General features: G+C 43.6%; 1 protein-coding gene across 3 annotated transcripts in view; it reads left to right on the forward strand.

Annotated features, from left to right (window-relative positions):
• flr (fleer) overlaps window positions 1–20,874 on the forward strand; it is a 76,953-nt gene that overhangs the window by 44,500 nt on the left and 11,579 nt on the right. The gene's annotated exons all lie outside the window — the stretch shown is intronic.

The raw sequence follows: 20,874 nt of genomic DNA on the forward strand, positions 1-20,874 counted from the left end.
TTTAAGACGTGAGAGAGTAGTGCGAGACAGAACTAACCCGCTGGATATGTACAATGATGAGGAGTTATTTCAGAGGTTTCTTTTCAGTAGGGTTGAGATTTTTTCTCTAGTGGACGAACTGTCCGACGATTTGCGCTTTCAGGCAGACCGAAATGCTGCCCTGACGCCAACGTTACAGTTTTTAATTGCACTGAGGTTTTATGCAAACGGTGCATTTAAAAACACCGTGGGGGACATGATCGGCGTGCATAAATCTACAGCTCGTAGAGTTATTCGTAGGGTCTCGCTGGCACTGAGTCGCCGCCTACCGCATTATGTCAACTTGCCTAACGAGGCCGAGGCAATCGCTGTCAAGCAGCGTTTCCGCCAGGCGTCTGGCATCCCTGGTATCATCATGGTAAAAATGTATGGGTATCATGGCAACGCACGTTCCATTCTAGAATTCCACGGGCACTTTCATGAACGCGCATGTTACCACCAGTCTTAGTTAAGACTGGTCGTAAATTCAGTTGGTGCAACAGGCGTTAGATATGGGCCTAAGACCGTTCTTAACTAAGACTGACTTAGGACTTATGACAGTCTTAGCAAAGACTAGTTGGTGCAACCCACTCCGGGTGCTGTTGTATGCCCCCTGATGCATCCAGGGAAATTTTCCTGGGAAAAAACGCGAGGTTTTCCTTTTATGGTATGCTCATGAATATATAGATGAGCTGCGCGCTGATTGGTTGGTTTACAACGAGTGAAGCTGCGGAGCAAAGACGCAATACGGCCACAGCACTCACTGAAACAACGAAGGTGGAGACTTGAAATAAAAACGGACAAATCAATCTATTGTGTCTACACAACACTGTTTTCAACAGATTGACTAGATATCATTTGAAATGATTAGGTTAGTTGTTAAAAAAACCAACCATGAAGAAACACAACAATGGTTCTCAGTTGCCCCTGCCCGGAAGCGGGTCACCGGGGTCCCCCCCTGGAGCCAGGCCCGGGGGTGGGGCTCGATGGCGAGCGCCTGGTGGCCGGGCCCCATGGGGCCCGGTCGGGCACAGCCCGAAGAGACAATGTGGGACCCTCTTCCAGTGGGCTCACCATCCGCAGGAGGGGTCATGGGGGTCAGGTGCAGTGTGAGACGGGCGGCGGCCGAAGGCGGGGGCCTTGGCGGTCCGATCCTCGGCTGCAAAAGCTAGCTTTAGGGACGTGGAACGTCACCTCGCTGGCGGGAAACGAGCCTGAGCTGGTGCGCGAGGTAGAGAGTTTCCGGCTAGATATAGTCGGCCTCGCCTCGACGCACAGCATAGGCTCCGGAACCAGTCTCCTTGAGAGGGGCTGGACTCTCTTCCACTCTGGAGTTGCCCTTGGCGAGAGGCGTCGAGCTGGGGTGGGAATACTGGTTTCCCCTCGGTTCGGCGCCTGTATATTGGGGTTCACCCCGGTGGACGAGAGGGTAGCCTCCCTCCGCCTTCGGGTGGGGGAACGGGTCCTCACTGTCGTTTGTGCTTATGCACCAAACGGCAGCTCAGAGTACCCACCCTTTTTGGAGTCTCTGGGGGGGGTGCTGGAAAGCGCTCCTCCCGGGGATTCCCTCGTCCTCCTGGGGGACTTCAATGCTCATGTGGGCAATGACAGTGAGACCTGGAGGGGCGTGATTGGGAGGAACGGCCCCCCCGATATGAACCCGAGTGGTGTTTTGTTGTTGGACTTCTGTGCTAGACACGGTTTGTCCATAACGAACACCATGTTCAAGCATAAGGGTGTCCATATGTGCACCTGGCACCAGGACACCCGAGGTCTTAGTTCGATGATCGACTTTGTAGTCGTGTCATCGGACTTGGGGCCGCATGTCTTGGACACTCGGGTGAGGAGAGGGGCGGAGCTGTCAACTGATCACCACCTGGTGGTGAGTTGGCTTCGATGGTGGGGGAGGACGCCGGTCAGGCCTGGCAGGCCCAAACGTAATGTGAGGGTCTGCTGGGAACGTCTGGCGGAACCCTCTGTCAGAAGGAGCTTCAACTCCCACTTGAAGCTCGATCATGTCTCGGGGGGGGCCGGGGACATTGAGTCCGAATGGGCCATGTTCCGGGCCTCCATTGTTGAAGCGGCTGACCGGAGCTCCGCGGTGGCAGGGCCCCTGGGGTGGATGAGGTCCGCCCGGAGTTCCTTAAGGCTCTGGATGTTGTAGGGCTGTCTTGGTTGACACGACTCTGCAACATCGCGTGGACATCGGGGACAGTGCCTCTGGACTGGCAGACCGAGGTGGTGGTTCCCCTCTTTAAAAAGGGGGACCGGAGGGTGTGCTCCAACTTTAGGGGGATCACACTCCTCAGCCTCCCTGGGAAAGTCTATTCAGGGGTCCTGGAGAGGAGGGTCCGTCGGATTGTCGAACCTCGGATTCAGGAGGAGCAATGTGGTTTTCGTCCTGGCCGTGGAACAGTGGACCAGCTTTATACCCTCCGCGGAGTCCAGGAGGGTACATGGGAGTTCGCCCAACCAGTCTACACATGTTTTGTGGATTTGGAAAAAGCGTTCGACCGTGTCCCTCGGGGGCTCATGTGGGGGGTGCTCCGAGAGTACGGGGTACCGGATTTCCTGATGGGGGCTGTCCGGTCCCTGTACGACGGGTGCCAGAGTTTGGTCCGCATTGCCGGTAATAAGTCGAACTTGTTTCCGGTGAGGGTTGGACTCCGCCAGGGCTGCCCTATGTCACCGATTCTGTTCATTACCTATATGGACAGAATTTCTAGGCGCAGCCAGGGTGTTGAGGGGGTCCGGTTTGGTGACCTCAGGATCGGGTCGCTGCTTTTTGCGGATGATGTGGTCCTGTTGGCTTCATCGGGCCGTGACCTTCAGCTCTCACTGGAGCGGTTCGCAACCAAATGTGAAGCGGCTGGGATGCGAATCAGCACCTCCAAATCTGAGGCCATGGTAATCGACCGGAAAAGGGTGGAGTGCCATCTCCGGGTCGGGGAGGAGATCCTGAACCAAGCGGAGGAGTTCAAGTATCTCGGGGTCTTGTTCACGAGTGAGGGAAGAATGGAGCGCGAGATCGACAGGCGGATCGGTGCGGCGTCCGCAGTGATGCGGGCTCTGCATCGGTCCGTCGTGGTGAAGAAGGAGCTGAGTCGAAAGGCGAAGCTCTCTATTTACCAGTCGATCTACGTTCCTACCCTCACCTATGGTCACGAACTATGGGTAGTGACCGAAAGAACGAGATCGCAAATACAAGCGGCCGAAATGAGCTTTCTCCGCAGGGTGTCCGGGCACTCCCTTAGAGATAGGGTGAGAAGCTCGGTCATCCGGGAGGGGCTCAGAGTAGAACCGCTGCTCCTCCGCGTCGAGAGGAGCCAGCTGAGGTGGCTCGGGCATCTGATTAGGATGCCTCCTGGACGCCTGCCTGGTGAGGTGTTCCGGGCACGTCCCACTGGGAAGAGGCCCCGGGGAAGACCCAGGACACGCTAGAGGGACTATGTCTCTCGGCTGGCCTGGGAACGCCTCGGGGTCCCCCAGGAAGAGCTGGCGGAAGTGGCCGGGGGGAGGGAAGTCTGGGCCTCCCTGCTTAGGTCGCTGCCCCCGCGACCCGATCCCCGGACAAGCGGCAGATGACGGACGGACGGTTAGTTGTTTCCACTTCTGTTGTCGAAGCAAACAGGATCGCCTTAGGTGGGCAACGTTAGCACTACCAGTACAGCTTAGCAAACAAACTATCGTGATTCAACTCAGCTTCAGTTAGCTCTAGCTATCTTGCTGAAAATTAAATCTGGACAAACATGCATCTTGAATTGTAGATTGACATGACAACACAGGTTATTTATTTGAATGAAACACTGTCAGGAACATAAAAATAACGTTATCCCCATTGCCAATAAACTAGGCTAAATCATCACACATTATACCTATGCTCTTGCGTTAGCAAGCTAAACTAGTTTACATGCCTTGAGTCTAGGGACCGGTTGCACAAAACACCTCAAGTTTTTTCCTTAAGTATAACACTAAAGGGTCAATTTCTCCTTAGCTAAGGGATTTACTTAAGGGGGTTGCACAGAATCCCTTAAATGGTTTCCTTAGCTAAGGTGAAACGTTAAGGGATTTACGACATTGAACGTGATTTCACAGCAGTAAAATTAGACCGTTTCCACGGAGACCGCCGTTATTTAGTTGTATCGCTAGTGCATCACCTTCGTAGCTAGAGCTAGCTAGTAGCTAGCTTATAGACCTACGAAAAGAAAGCAAGAAAAACAAATTGGTCAGAGGAGGAAAATATTCTGCTTCTACAGGAATACAAAAAAGAAAGCACATACTGAAACGTAAATTTGATCTACAAATAACTGCAAACAAAAAACAACGAATGTAGGGCAAAATTGCATAAAAAATAAACCTCAAGAAGTTTGGTGGAGCGGTCAATTCAAGAAATAAAAAATATATGCTAGAGCTAGCTATGATAACTTGACTGTTATGTCCAAATAAGAGAGAACCAATTTCAGGAGGGAGTCCAATAAAACTGGTGGTATCAACTTTAGTCATAGGTCTTGTTGCTACTCAGTAACGTTTTTAAAAAGTGAGCGCTAGCCTACTTCTTAGGTAACTAATCAAAATTAGATCAACAGTTACGCTACACTGCATTTACCGGCGTGAGGCTAGGCTATATTATATTTATATTATAGCTACTTTATTTACAGCAGCAGCCGACGCATAAATAGTATTCATGTTTAGACTGCAGCACAGTAGCTTTACAGAGTGCTATAGGTGTGGGATGGGTTAATGTATCTCCATAAACACAGCCATATTGCGGTAAAGAATAAGTCAGAGGTACCTTAAGTTTTCTTCCTTACTTTGTTTGCTAAGGTTTTTCGTGCAACGCTTAACGAACTTTAAGGGAATCCTTAAGTATACCAAGATAAGGAGAAAACCTTAAATACTAAGGAAACCTTAAGGAAAATACAGAAGGGTGCTTTGTGCAACCGATTATATTTTAAGGAAACCTTAACTCTGACCTTAAGGAAAATCTTAACTTAAGGTGCTTTGTGCAACCGGCCCAAGGTGTTTTCGCTATCTAGCTGTTCTTGCATTTCTTGCAAATCAGCCTTAATAAAAAGCAGATGAGTTAAAGTCTAGCTAACATTGACTAGATGGGCATGGCTGATGTTTTTCTATACCGTAGCGTAGAAGATCCCTGTGCAGTTCGACCCTCGACTAGTGATGGGGGAAACAAACCTTTCTGAAGCAACGAGCTATTTGACACAATTGTGTCGAAAAAGTATTGCTTTTTCGAAGCGCTCGATACATCTTCTCCATAGGGACATCTGCTGGTCAATTTATGGTATGGCGACTGTATCAAGCGATGGAAGGAATCAAGTGACGTCAAGTCCTCAAGACGTCAGTCTCACAATCATCATTGACAACTTGATAAATAATGGATATATGACAAATGTTTCGATTTGCAAGTGTCAAAATGTGTGTTATCATAAATCTTGTTTTATTATAATCAACGTAACGTCTTTGCTACTTTACGTTCATAACATTAATTTTTTTAGGTTCTTATCATATTAATTACACGGATAGCCCAACTGAGTATGGCCTAGTGGTAAGAGCGCTGCCTCAAACTCACACAGTGCGATCGCATCCGTGCAGTGGCGGCTGGTAAAAATTATTCTAGGTGGGGCTGTGAAATATTCAGTCAATTCGGTAACCATCCTAATACAATTGAACACAAACTGCATGATACGAGTTCTCTGTGAAATAGTAATTATGTAATTAATGCACACAGCTATAGGTAAATGTCCACATTTGTGGACTATAAATATCATTACTCAGTTCAGAAATATTGAAAACCACGGACATCTGGGCACTTGAGCCACTCACCCTGGTATTATTAGGAAACACAACACAATTATTACTGTGAAACTAAATATTAAGGATTTATAAATGAATTTAACACAATCAATTATCTTTGATAGAACGTGCCTGTTCTTATCCACTTCTTTGTTGTTTCTCCTCACCTCAATCCGGTGACCTTCGTCCAGTTGCATAGCGTTTGTCTCTGCCTAGCATGGCTAGCTTCATTGTCTTTGTGCACTTGTTTTGTGTTCTCAGATAAATATTTAATGTCCTTAACTCCTGTAACAGTCCATGCTGTATCTGCTCCGAATGTTATAAAAAGCAAGCACGGGAAGCAAAATAAGGCATTGACATGAATGCATCCAGCTACCCAGGCCTTTCTGTTGTAGCTTACCAATCGTGGGAGAAACCTCTGTGTATGATTTACCTCTACCCTTTTCGCTCGCCTGGTGCGTAATTTTGATGTCAGGTTGGGCCAAACTCTTTTATTTTTATTTTCTCCAGTAAATTTCTCCCCTCAAAGGGATTTTGGAAAGGATATCTGACAGAATTTGAGAAATTAGAACGTCTGAAGTCCGGTCCGGAGTCATTCATTTTCAATAAAGTTAAGTAGGCCCTACAGTCGCAAAATCACTTCTATACTCTGCTTGGGGCGCTAATTCCAGCGCCCTTTAGGCATCATTTTTGAGAACGCTGATTGGCTAAATATGAGTTTCTTGTTAGCAACGGTCAGCAATTCGCTTATCGCCAGCAGGTTGGTAGGCGTTTCGATGGGTGCCCCAGATGTCGAGCATGAAGTAAATTTATCCCAAAACAGAATTTTAGTATATATATACACAACACTTTATTGTGTATTTTTAACACAGTCATGCATATAATGAGTAGTTATTGTTTAGAAAATATATTACATGAAAAACAAAAATTTAACACTTTTCACCAGGGAGGGCATGTATGTTAGTGGTTAAGGTTTTGGAACATGCTTTTGCAACCGGGAAAGGGATGACCACATTCGAAGGCTGGTAAAACTAGAGAAAGATGTAGGCTACGTGCTTGTGTACACCTACTACAGTATCTCACATCTGTATCTATCTCTGTCTATCTAGCTCTGGCAATCGATCTGTATCTCTGGCTCTGTCAATGAATGTATTCTACAGCGTCCGTTAATAGGCCTATGTTTCCTCTCTATAACCTACGAATATTAGTGATTTATGATGTCTTTTTAAGCGTTTGAATAAAACGCAGTATGTCTCAGCTGCTCGTGTGACGTCCGAAGCTTTGGACGTCAGTTTGACAGGTGATCATGTGGTTTTTGCCCATTTGAAGCCAAATGACCGAATCTTTTTTCGAGTCATTCGTTCATTTCAACGGGGGAGGGGGGGGGGGGGGGGCTATCCGTCCACAGCAAACACGTATCATATTGTTATTGCTAACTACATGCTCTTATGGTTTTTCCCTTTGGCACTTGTTTTTTGGTTGTTCACAATGTGTGTTTGTTTTGGCTACCCGCAATGCTTTTGGTGCTATCTTGTTGTTATTATCATTGACCTATGCACTTTGTAAAGCTCTCTCTTGGAAGTCGCTTTGGATAAAAGCGTCTGCTAAATGAATAAATGTAAATGTACATATCTCACTAAAACAGCGGCCACGCGAAAGGGAATGAGGAAACTGTTTCCTCTACTACAAAATAGCCGACAATGCGGGTAACGTGAAAAAAGGATCCAAAGACTCGTAGAACGACCGAGTTGGGAAATGAATGAATCGTTCCTTTAGCTACCAGCACAGAGCCTATGCAGGTCACGTGAAAAATGATCCAAAGACTCATAGAAAGACCTAGTCGGGAAATGAAATAATCGTCCCTCGAGCTACCAGTACAGAGCCTATGCAGGTCACGTGAAAAATGAACCAAAGACTCGTATAAAAAGACAGAGTCGGGAAATTAACGAATAATTTCTGTTTACTTGGACGAGCCTATGCAACAGTTCCGATGCGCGGCCATGAGAAAATGAACGAATCACTCTGAGAGGACTCGTTACTCCGTAGTCCTTGTAAGGATTCGTTCAAAATGAACGAATCGTTCACGAATGACACATCACTAGTCTGTACCAATTGTTTCGAAAGGTCGATACCGCTTTGTGAGCACGGTATCGAGCGTAACAGCACTACCCTCGACACATTTGTGCGAACCATTTTACAAAGGACGGTTTTGAAAACCTGGGACAATGCAAAGCAGGATTTGCTATGAAACTGTTCCTGAAAAGAGGTGCGTTCTGACCTTAATGTTCATCACAACAGCAAGCTGTATATGATTTTGTAGGTAACAGTTATTAGCAATGCTAACCTATCCTGTATTTAGCACCTGCCTTTCTCCAGTTCTTTCAAATAGATGATCCAGACAGACGTTAGCAATAGGCTAGACTGCTATTTGTTTTCTGGCTATTTTTTCGGAAGCTTCCCTTCTAATGCGGACTACAGCTAGTCAAGCTAGAGTCATTTGCTAAGTGAGGTATGTTGATATGTTTAGAAACATATTTTGCATTCTACCTATGCTAGATACAGGAGACGTTAGCATTACTAATAGGCTAACTGTTAGTGACAAAATCACATTTACAGCTCGCGTTTGTGATGAGCATACGGTTGGAACAGCACCTCTTTTCAGCAACAGCGGCTTACCAAATCCTTCTTTAAATTGTCCAAGGTTTTCATTCAAAATTGTCTTTGGTAAAATGGTTCGAGCAAATGAATAAATGATTGTCGAACTTCACAGGAGTCTTCTCATAGAAAAACATCAGCCATACCCGTCGAGTGTCTGGTTCCTTGGGAAGATTATGAAAAGTGTCAGCATTCCCACTACAGCCTGGAACACTGCATTTACGATGGTCCATTTTCAATGTACTTTATACAATTTCAAAATGTCTCCTTTGTTGTTCGCGTGGAAGTACACAGAGCAGCGCGCAGCTAAACTAGTGTCTGAGATCCTGGGCCAGACCATAGGGCTGGTCTGTATGTAAATGTTGGGGCGTGACAAAGGTGATGCTGCACTGTGTCAAAAGCTAGCGTTTGCCAGTTCCAGTTTCAAAATAGTAGTGAGAAGTTTCATTTTGATAGGAAAGAGGTTTCAATGGACTTTGAGGTTCACGGTATGTCTATTTTACACACCAAACTGTAATTTTTCAACTATGACAAGGTAAAATCGGTTTTGCAATCAATCACCCCTTTAAAAGAAACAGATGGTCATCTTTTTTAGAACTATAAAGTTGAATCAACCAAACACAGCTTGGTCATTTTATTGTCTTCTTTGGCACAATTAAAGTAAGGACTTTTAAGAAAGCATGACCAAAGCAATCTGGTGAGGGAGAGTTCCTCCATAGATAGTTGGTGACAGAGAATTTCAGTCAATAACTTAAACATAGTCTTGCATTAAAAGTAGAGTAAAAAAACATGAGAGTAAATGTGCTAATGGTTGTTGAAACTCATTGCTCTGAGTTGGTGTATATCAGTTTAGGCAGTGGTAGCCGTTTAAACCTCTAGGTTTAAACACATTTCTGATTTGATTGGAATTCTATTTTTTACACATTAAAGTTGGATTTTACATTTAACTCATATTTTATTAATTTATTAAATGTTTAACAACCATAACTATCATTGAACGACATATTCAATTAATGAGAAAACCTAGTTTACCGTTAAAGTCCATGTACAAAACTGCAGTCAGATTTGGCAAAATTGCTAGCTTGGATGTTATCTTTACATATAGATGGGTGTTTACAAACAATGAGGATGCGCACGCAGCTTCAAGGCAGACAGATGCGTACCATTTCACCTTTACTTATGTTCCCACCACCCCCCTTTTCTGAATAAAGTTTGATTGATCTGATTTGTTGATTTCTGTCGCTATGAAAACCAGTTTAGCCAAGCTAACTAACATTGTTTTTAGCTAGCTTACATTACCATTCAATTACTAACAAAACATTTGTAGAAATCAGGCAGAACTGGTTCATGCAGGAGACTCTGAGACCTTAGCGCGTCACTGGCATCTAGTCATATCACGCAGTCTGGTCAGACCTTCTTAGCAGCGCGGGTTATTACCCAATTTCACTCAATCAGAGTTGTGCTTTATCATGCATTAAACCTTATGTTCACCAATGATTCAATTACTGCTAGAATCAGAGTTTGTTGTCCAACCAGCATGCTAATCGGTTAGAACTGGTTCATGCAGGAGACTCCGAGACCTTAGCACGTCACTAGCATCTCGTCATATCACGCAGTCGGGGCACACCTTCTTAGCAGGGCGGATTATTTAAAAAGGATATCACTGCATTCTGCATTGCTTAGTGCGACACAGGATGCTCACTGTTTCAATCTGCTGTCTCCGCCTCCCCGGCCTTCACCCTTGGTTCTGTGTTACTTTAGTAGGGGGAATGCATTCTCTGCTCGGATGTCGAGACAGTGTCTCCGTTGGGTGTGGCAGGGAGCCGCTGCGAGCAGAACAATTATGCCAAAACATGTATTGTATCATGTGTAATAAAGGATCAAGTAATTACTACTATTGAGTCCTCCTGCCTGAACCTCAATCATGTCATACGTTGCTGGCTGAACTGGTTTCGATGACAAGGAGTAAGCTACATGCACAAATTGGTACTAGCTGATGGCAATAATAGGCTACGTTAATGGTTAAATGTGTGTAATGTTATTGTTTGTTAGTTAAGATAATCCTGTTGGTCACCCGGATTTTGCATGTTGTGTAGTTTAATGGGACCAGAGTGTCTAACAGTGCGTTCACACTGCAGCGACGCGTTGCAAGCGACAACATGTTTTCCATTCATTTTCTATGAAGCCAGGCGAATAGCTTGCGTGGTGCATTGTAGATAGCGACGCGACAGAGTTTAGATTTTCGCAACTTTATGCAAATGAGGAGCGATTTTCGCTAGCGATGGCCAATCGGAGTGTTTTCTTGTTTCTCGTAACATGGCAAACCTTTCTAGCTTTCTAGGTTTCTAGAGGGGACTGTGCTTAATGAGCGTGCCAAATTTCACAACTTTTTACCATACGGTTCTAGGGGCTGCCATAGACTCCAATGACAGAAGATGTGTAATAATAATAATAAGAAAAGGTAGAATCACTTATGTGGCTTCGCCGCTTCGCGGCTTGGCCACCAAATATAGCTGCAAGCAGCAATGGAGGGGCCAAGCAGTCCAGAGCAGGACATGGCTTCCATAGCACTTGCGCAACAATTAAGTCAAAGCAACCTGTTGCACTCATGCAACACACCAAGTTTGGTTGAAATGTCTGTTTGCGTTCAAGAGTACTGAGTGTTCAAAGTTTTTTTTTTCCCGGAGTAACACCACAGGCCTCCTCTTCTCCTCGTGGGAGCGATGGAACCCAAGTTTGGTGACAATAGCACAAATGGTTGCTGAGTTACGCTCTCACGTGTCTTTTGGGGCTTCGCCGCCACTTTTAATCGGCTCTGCCGAACAAACTGTTTTGAAAATGGAAAATCCATCCTACACCTGTGTGAAGCTTTGTCTGAAGATCATCTATGCCAAATTTGGTAAACCTTGGACAGAAATTGAGGCGTGCAAAGGGTTTTTACCCTTTTCCATGAAATCCAAAATGGCGGCCGCGTCAATTCGGTTGTTATGAAATATTATCGATGGTCAAGTTTGATATCTCACAAGACATCAACCGACAAAGAAATTACTTTATTAAGGTAAACACTTCAACAGTTATTAGCCAAAACACGTTTATGCTTCCGGCCACGCCCCCTTCTAGTCACATGACACCATTTTTGGAGGACATACTCAGAATAAGGTTCCGAGTAGGCATATCAAATTTGGTGTCACTGCCTCAAAGAACTGCTGACATAAGACTTCATTTCCTGTTTGGTGTCTATTCTGCTGATTTTGATTGGCTCTCACGGACAAACGGTTGTAGGGATCAAAATGCTCTACCATAACTTTTGTGCGGCTTGATCTGAAGAGCATATCTGGTCATTTTGAAGAAGATTTGACAAAAATTGTAGGAGGAGTAGGCTTTCAAAGGTTTTTGATAAAACCGGAAATAGCGGAAAATCTATATAACCGGAAATTGACGCCATGGTGTGCATTGAACTCGGCTTGATCCAGGGAATCCAATGGTACCTCATTTTTGAAAATGGGTCATACGGTTCAAAAGTTGCGTGTGTAAACACAAGTCCAACTTTGACCCGTTGGTGGCGCTGGAGTGGTCTAATGGGAGACATGAAACTTGGTGTAGGTATAGAATCAACTGTCCTTAATGAGTGTGCCAAATTTCACAAAAAGTTGTCGAAGGGTTCTAGGGGCTGCCATTGACTTCCATGGAACAAGAATAATAATAAAACTAACAATAACAATAGGTTTCCTCCTGACGGAGGAATCCTAAATATAGCTGCAAGCAGCAATGTGGTGGCCAAGCAGTCAAATGACCCATAAAACACTTTAGAAATCCTCAGAACAGGGTTCCGAGTGCATGCAGCAAGTTTGGTGTGAATCCATCAAAGATTGGCTGAGATACGACCCAACTTCCTGTTTGATGGCTTAATTGCACATTATGATTGCCTGTACCGGGCAAACGGTTGTGAAAATCAAACAATCATGTGATGGCCTTTGTGAGGCTTGGTCTGAAGATAATCTCTGCGAAATTTGGTGAAGATTGGACAACATGTGTAGGAGGAGTAGAGAAAAAAACATTTTTCAATGAATTCAAAATGGCGGCCGCATCAATTCGGCTATTATCACAAATAATGATGGGTCACACACGGGACGTCCCAAGATATCATGAAACAAAGGAATCACTTAATAAAGGCAAACAAATCAACAGTTATTGGCCAAAACACATTTTTGCTTCCTGTGGCCACGCCCAGTAATGACATGACACCAAAATCATTGGACAGCCTCAAAAGAGGGTTCCGAGTCATCACACCAGGTTTGGGGTTGATTTCTTAAAGATTTGCTGAGATATGATCCAACTTCCTGTTTGGTTGCTTTGTTGCCAATTTTGATTGGCTGTACCGGACAAACGGTTTTGAAAATCAAATATCCTTTGATAAATTCTGTGAGGGTTGGTCTGATGATGATGTGTGCCAATTCTGGGGAAGATTTGACGAAAATTGAGGGAGGAGAAGCAAAAAAAACGTTTTTTCACAAAATTCAAAATGGCAGAAAATCTATATAACCGGAAATTGACGCCATGGTGTGCGTTGAACTCGTCTCGATCCAGGGAATCCAACGGTACCTCATTTTTGAAAATCGGTCATACGGTTCAAAAGTTACGTGTGTAAACACAAGTCCAACTTTGACCAGTTGGTGGCGCTAGATTACTCCAATGGGAGACATGAAACTTGGTGAATATAAAGAAGGGACTGTGCTTAATGAGTGTGCCAAATTTCACAACTTTTTACCATACGGTTCTAGGGGCTGCCATAGACTCCAATGACAGAAGAAGCGTAATAATAATAAGAAGAAGAAGAAGAAGAAAAGGTAGAATCACTTATGTGGCTTCGCCGCTTCGCGGCTTGGCCACCAAATATAGCTGCAAGCAGCAATGAGGTGGCCAAGCAGTCAAATGACCCGTAAAACACAAGAAATCCTCAGAACAGGGTCTTGAGTGCATGCAGCAAGTTTGGTGTGAATTCATCAAAGATTTGCTGAGATACGACCCAACTTCCTGTTTGATGGCTTAATTGCACATTTTGATTGCCTGTACCGGGCAAACGGTTGTGAAAATCAAACAATCATGTGATGGCCTTTGTGAGGCTTGGTCTGAAGATAATCTCTGCGAAATTTGGTGAAGATTGGACAACATGTGTAGGAGGAGTAGAGAAAAAACATTTTTCAATGAATTCAAAATAGCGGCCGCATCAATTCGGCTATTATCACAAATGATGATGGGTCACACACGGGACGTCCCAAGATATCATGAAACAAAGGAATCACTTAATAAAGGCAAACAAATCAACAGTTATTGGCCAAAACACATTTTTGCTTCCCGCGGCCACGCCCAGTAATGACATGACACCAAATTCATTGGACAGCCTCAGAAGAGGGTTCCGAGTCATCACACCAGGTTTGGGGTTGATTTCTTAAAGATTAGCCGAGATATGATCCAACTTCCTGTTTGGTTGATTTGTTGCCAATTTTGATTGGCTGTACCGGACAAACGGTTTTGAAAATCAAATATCATTTGATAACTTCTGTGAGGGTTGGTTTGATGATGATGTGTGCCAATTCTGGGGAAGATTTGACGAAAATTGAGGGAGGAGAAGCAAAAAAACGTTTTTTCACAAAATTCAAAATGGCAGAAAATCTATATAACGGAAATTGACGCCATGGTGTGCGTTGAACTCGTCTCGATCCAGGGAATCCAACGGTACTTCATTTTTGAAAATCGGTCATACGGTTCAAAAGTTACGTGTGTAAACACAAGTCCAACTTTGACCAGTTGGTGGCGCTAGATGACTGGCGCTAGATGACTGGCGCTGGTGAATATAAAGAAGGGACTGTGCTTAATGAGTGTGCCAAATTTCACAACTTTTTACCATACGGTTCTAGGGGCTGCCATAGACTCCAATGACAGAAGAAGCGTAATAATAATAATAATAAATATAGCTGCAAGCAGCAATGGAGGGGCCAAGCAGTCCAGAGCAGGACAAGGCCTCCATAGCACTTGCGCAACAATTAAGTCACAACAACCTGTTGCACTAATGCAACACGCCAAGTTTGGTTGAAATATCTGTTTGCGTTCCAAAGTAGTGATTGTTTACAGTGTTTTTTTCTGGTATAACACCGCAGGCCTCCTCTGCTCCTCGTGGGAACAATGGAACCCAAGTTTGGTGACAATCGCACAAATGGTTGCTGAGTTACGCTCTCACGTGTCTTTTGCGGCTTCGCCGCCGCCTTTGATCGTCTCTACCAAACAAACGGTTTTGAAAATGTAAAATCCATCCCGACACCTTTGTGAAGCTTGGTCTGAAGATCATCTGTGCCAAATTTTGTAAACATTGGACAACATTTGGGGCGTGTAAAAGGTTTTTACACTTTTCCATGAAATCCAAAATGGCGGCCGCATCAATTCGGTTATTATGAAAAGTTATCAATGGCCAGGCTTGATATCTCACAAGACATCAACAGACAAAGAAATTACTTTATTAAGTTAAACACTTCAACGGTTATTAGCCAAAACACGTTTATGCTTCCGGCCACGCCCCCTTTTAGTCACATGACACCATTTTTGGAGGACATCCTTAGAATAAGGTTCCGAGTAGGCGTACCAACTTTGGTGTCACTGCTTCAAAGAACTGCTGAGATATGGCTTCACTTCCTGTTTGGCGGCTTTTCTGCAGAATTTGATTGGCTGTACCGGACAAACTGTTTTGAAAATCAAATATCCTTCGATAACTTTCGTGAGGCTTGGTCTGAAGATCATATCTGGTAATTGTGAAGAACATTTGACAACATTTGTAGGAGGAGTAGGCTTTTAAAGGTTTTTGATAAAACCGGAAATAGCGGAAAATCTATATAACCGGAAATTGACGCCATGGTGTGCATTGCACTCGGCTTGATCCAGGGAGTCCAATGGTACCTCACTTTTGAAAATGGGACATACGGTTCAAAAGTTGCCTGTGTAAACACAACTCCAACTTTGACCCGTTGGTGGCGCTAGAGTGCCAAAGTATGGGACATGAAACTTTGTGACTTGAACCAGGGGACTGTCCCTAATGAGTGTACCAAATTTCACAACTTTCGACCAAGCGCTTCTAGGGGCTGCCATAGACACCCAGTCTTAAGAATAATAATAATAAATATAGCTGCAAGCAGCAATGGAGGGGCCAAGCAGTCCAGAGCAGGACAAGGCCTCCATAGCACTTGCGCAACAATTAAGTCACAACAACCTGTTGCACTCATGCAACACGCCAAGTTTGGTTGAAATATCTGTTTGCGTTCCAAAGTAGTGATTGTTTACAGTGTTTTTTTCTGGTATAACACCGCAGGCCTCCTCTGCTCCTCGTGGGAACAATGGAACCCAAGTTTGGTGACAATCGCACAAATGGTTGCTGAGTTACGCTCTCACGTGTCTTTTGCGGCTTCGCCGCCGCCTTTGATCGTCTCTACCGAACAAACGGTTTTGAAAATGCAAAATCCATCCCGACACCTTTGTGAAGCTTGGTCTGAAGATCATCTGTGCCAAATTTTGTAAACATTGGACAACATTTGGGGCGTGTAAAAGGTTTTTACACTTTTCCATGAAATCCAAAATGGCGGCCGCATCAATTCGGTTATTATGAAAAGTTATCAATGGCCAGGCTTGATATCTCACAAGACATCAACAGACAAAGAAATTACTTTATTAAGTTAAACACTTCAACGGTTATTAGCCAAAACACGTTTATGCTTCCGGCCACGCCCCCTTTTAGTCACATGACACAATTTTTGGAGGACATCCTTAGAATAAGGTTCCGAGTAGGCTTACCAACTTTGGTGTCACTGCTTCAAAGAACTGCTGAGATATGGCTTCACTTCCTGTTTGGCGGCTTTTCTGCAGAATTTGATTGGCTGTACCGGACAAACGGTTTTGAAAATCAAATATCCTTCGATAATTTTTGTGAGGCTTGGTCTGAAGATCATATCTGGTAATTGTGAAGAACATTTGACAAAATTTGTAGGAGGAGTAGGCTTTCAAAGGTTTTTGATAAAACCGGAAATAGCGGAAAATCTATATAACCGGAAATTGACGCCATGGTGTGCATTGCACTCGGCTTGATCCAGGGAGTCCAATGGTACCTCACTTTTGAAAATGGGACATACGGTTCAAAAGTTGCGTGTGTAAACACAACTCCAACTTTGACCCGTTGGTGGCGCTAGAGTGCCAAAGTATGGGACATGAAACTTTGTGACTTGGACCAGGGGACTGTCCCTAATGAGTGTACCAAATTTCACAACTTTCGACCAAGCGCTTCTAGGGGCTGCCATAGACACCCAGTCTTAAGAATAATAATAATAATAATACTACCAATTACAATAGGTGCCTCGCAGCTTCGCTGCTTGGCCCCTAATAAATATAACTGCAAGCAGTAATGGCGGATTCCTCCAAACATTGCGAACCATTGAAAAATGTATATTCTTGACAAATTGGAACTGTATAGAAAAATCTATGCTGCAGAATTACCAATGGGATACTAAATCTGAAATATAATACCATCAAGATCCACAAGGGCCTTTATTTCAACCCAAGGAGTGAAGGGAGGGGGCTTGGTTAGCCTATCCATTCCAGAAAGCCTTTGTGCTTTAGGGCGTGGAATGTAGCGCCACCTATGGGTAATGGTGGGACAGTTGTGGTGTGGTAATTACCCTTGGTGTATACTTTCAAAAAAGCTCGACCAGAGCATACCCCCCGCTCTCAGGGTACCGAGCTTCAGCTCAGTCATGATGCTGGGATGAATGTAGGCCTATATGTAGAGACCAGGGAGACAGACACACCGGCCAGCTGCCCTGATGGGTCCGTGGTAGATCATTAATGCGGGTTGTATCATACAACGCTCGTGGCCTCGGAGTAGGACATACTGCTGCTGATAGATCAAGACGTTTGGTGGTGGACACATTGCTGGACGAGAGTGACATTGTCTGCCTTCAAGAAACCTGGATGGCCAAGCAAGACCTGGACAAATTGAACTCCCTACACAAGAACATTCATGGTGCTGGAGAGTCCACTACCGATCTCAGCATGAGAATGGTTTGTGGGAGGATAGCTGGTGGTGTAGCTATACTGTGGAACATAAAATATGACCCAACGGTAAAGGTGGTGTGGCTTAACGTTGACTGGGCTATTGGGTTGGAGTTTAATCACAATGAAAATACATTTACTATTGTAAATGTGTACACACCATATGAATCCTATGACCATGAGGATGAATTTCAGAACAGGTTAGCTTTTATTCAGTCCTTCATAGAGGACAATAGTTCATGTTTTGTCTATGTCATGGGTAATTTTAATGCTGACATGTCAGATAAGCGTTTATTCGCACAACATCTGCAGCAGTTCTGTAATGAAACTAAATTAATTATATCAAGCGTTATTGCCTGATACAAGTTTTACCTATATAAGTGAAACGTGGCACACAACTTCCTGGCTAGACCATATTGTAACCACAGCCGATGGTCATGACTCACTGGAAAGTATAGAGATGTGTTACGGGCTGGCCACCACTGATCACATACCAGTTGCTATGCTGCTAAATGTTGAGAGTGTACCCTTGTTGCTGGCCCCCCAAGAAAACTGGACTGGTCAAAATTGACCAAAGAGGTTATGCACAGATATTCTCTATTAACTGACAGCTTACATAGTGATGTTGCATTTTCTAGGGATGCCCTAATGTGCACGGATATGAACTGCAAGGATAAACATCATGCTGAAAAGCTCTGTGCCATGTATGATGATATTGTCAAATGTCTTTATGCTTCCAGTGAACCTTTTATTAATCACAAGAGTAAGGTCCCTAACGCACGGCCTGTCTGGAATGAGTTTGTGTCTGAGCAACATGCTGCTGCTAGAGAAGCCTTTAGAGTCTGGTCAGAGGCAGGCAGACCCAGACAGGGAGTGCTGCTTGATAACAAAAACCTCACAAATGCTAGATTTAAATATGCACTCGTTTCATTAAGAGAAATGAAAACACAATGAAAGCAGACTCGCTGGCCAGAAAGATGCAGAATAACAATCTTACTGACTTCTGGAAGGAGGTCAAGATCATAAATAATAACAGACCTCCCCTCCCTTCTGATATCAAAGGGGTTAGTTGTCCAAAGAAGATTGCTGATCTATGGCATGAGCACTACAGTCAACTATTTAATTGTGTTAAAAGTAACACAGTGAGAATTGATAATGAATATAAAGGTATCTCTGCAGACTTGATAGTTAGATCAGTAGATATTTATGATGCCATCCACATGCTAGACAACAACAAAGCTTGTGGTATGGATTGCATTTCTGCAGAGCATCTAAAAAATGCCAGTTATAGACTCAGTCCATTTCTAGCCATGTGTCTCACTGGAATTATGGTTCATGGTGTTCTACCGAGCTCTATTATGTCAGTACTGTTAGTGCCTGTTGTTAAAGATAAGGCTGGTAAACTGAACAGCAAAGACAACTATCGACCCATTGCATTGGCCAGTATCTTGTCTAAAGTGTTTGAGAGAATTATTTGATTGAAATTGAAAATGTATATTCTGACTGCAGAAAATCAGTTTGGTTTTAAAAGAAAACATGGTACTGATCTCTGTATCTATGCTCTGAAGGAGATTGTCTCAGGTACACAAGTCTTAATTTATCTGTATTTTTATGCTTTATTGATGCTTACAAAGCTTTCGATCGAATTTGTCATGAAAAACTGTTTATGAAGCTAATAGCGAGAGGTGTCCCTAAACCTCTTGTGAGGATTTTGGTGTTCTGGTATGCCAATCAAACTTTTCATGTTAAATGGGACAATGTTGTATCAGCTCCTTTCCATGTTGGTAACGGAGTTCGACAAGGAGGAATTTGATTTCCCTTTTTGTTTAATATGGATATGGACGACTTATCAAGCCAGCTGAATAAGACAAATACAGGCTGTCTTGTTGGTGAATCTATTGTCAATCATCTGATGTACGCAGATTATCTGGTTCCACTCAGCCTGTTGCAACAGATGCTATGGGTGTGCTCTCAGTATGGCTTAGATCATGATATAAAATGTAATGCAAAGAAAAGCCACATAATGATAGTCAGAAGTAATCAGGACAGGAAATTAACCTTCCCTACCTTTTATTTATCTGGCAGTCCCCTTGGTGTTTGTGAGGAAATAAAATATCTGCCATGTCATTTCTGATGATTGGACAGATGACAACGATATGTATCAACAGCGCTGTAAAATATATTCTCAGGCCAGTATGTTATTAAGGACGTTTTCTATGTGCTCAGATTCAGTTAAATGTTCCCTGTTTAGAACCTACATAACACCATTGCACTGCTCATTTGTGGTCTATGTACAGGTAAAGGAGTATACAGATACTGAAAGTAGCCTACAATGATGCTTTTAGATTGCTACTTAATGTGCCAAGGTGGCATAGTGCTAGTCAGTTGTTTGTGTCTAAGCACGTACCAACCTGTAAGGCAATCCTGAGACAACTGATGTATGGTTTCATGTGTCGACTGGACAAGTCTGAGAACTGAATAGTAGAGGCTCTGGTCAACCCTCTAAAGAGCTGCTATCGATTACTTGGAACTTAAGACTACATTGGCACAAAAGTCTTCATACTTTTTATGCACTGTATTATCTATGTTTTATGTTTTCGTTTTACTCTCTTTTTTATAGCTCTATGTCTGTTATTTTATGTGGAACTTGGCGTCTGAAATAAAGATTTATATATATATAAATACATATATATATATATCAATGTTTCAGGATTTGTATAACTTTTTACCATTGCATACAAAATCGGAAATGCAATACTAAAAAGATCAGCTTTTGTTAAGAGATCCAAGATTACAAGATCCACAAGGCCTTTGCTAGAAACCAAGGAATGAGTGGGGGCTTGGTCAGCCCACACTCTCCTGAAATGTTGCGTGTGCGTCTTGCCAAGCCCGCGCGTGTGTAAGTTAAGGCTGAGTGTGTGAGGATGTGGAGCACGCGCGGGCAGGAGGAGGGGAGACATTCATTGGAAATTTGGCTAGAAATTAGCCAAGCAAGCATGTTTAAAATATTCACCAAAAATCGACCTTTGATCTTACAGTCAACTTTTTCACAGATTTGTGTTATAAACATTCTCAAGAGTCTTCATATGAACTTGTGATTGAATCAGAGTATCAGTTTTTGACTGGCTGATGTGTAAAGCATTATTTTAGCGTTAGCGATAAGTTCAATTTGCTTTATATCAATCATTTTTGGAGATATGAAGTTGCCTTTGCACACGGTAACATGTTGTAGTGTCTTCCATCGATATACCAGCTTCGCTGCTTGGCCCCTAATAATAATAATAATACTAACAATAACAATAG

This window comes from Hypomesus transpacificus, chromosome 17, assembly GCF_021917145.1.
Source record: "Hypomesus transpacificus isolate Combined female chromosome 17, fHypTra1, whole genome shotgun sequence".
NCBI classification, from domain to species: Eukaryota; Metazoa; Chordata; class Actinopteri; order Osmeriformes; family Osmeridae; genus Hypomesus; species Hypomesus transpacificus.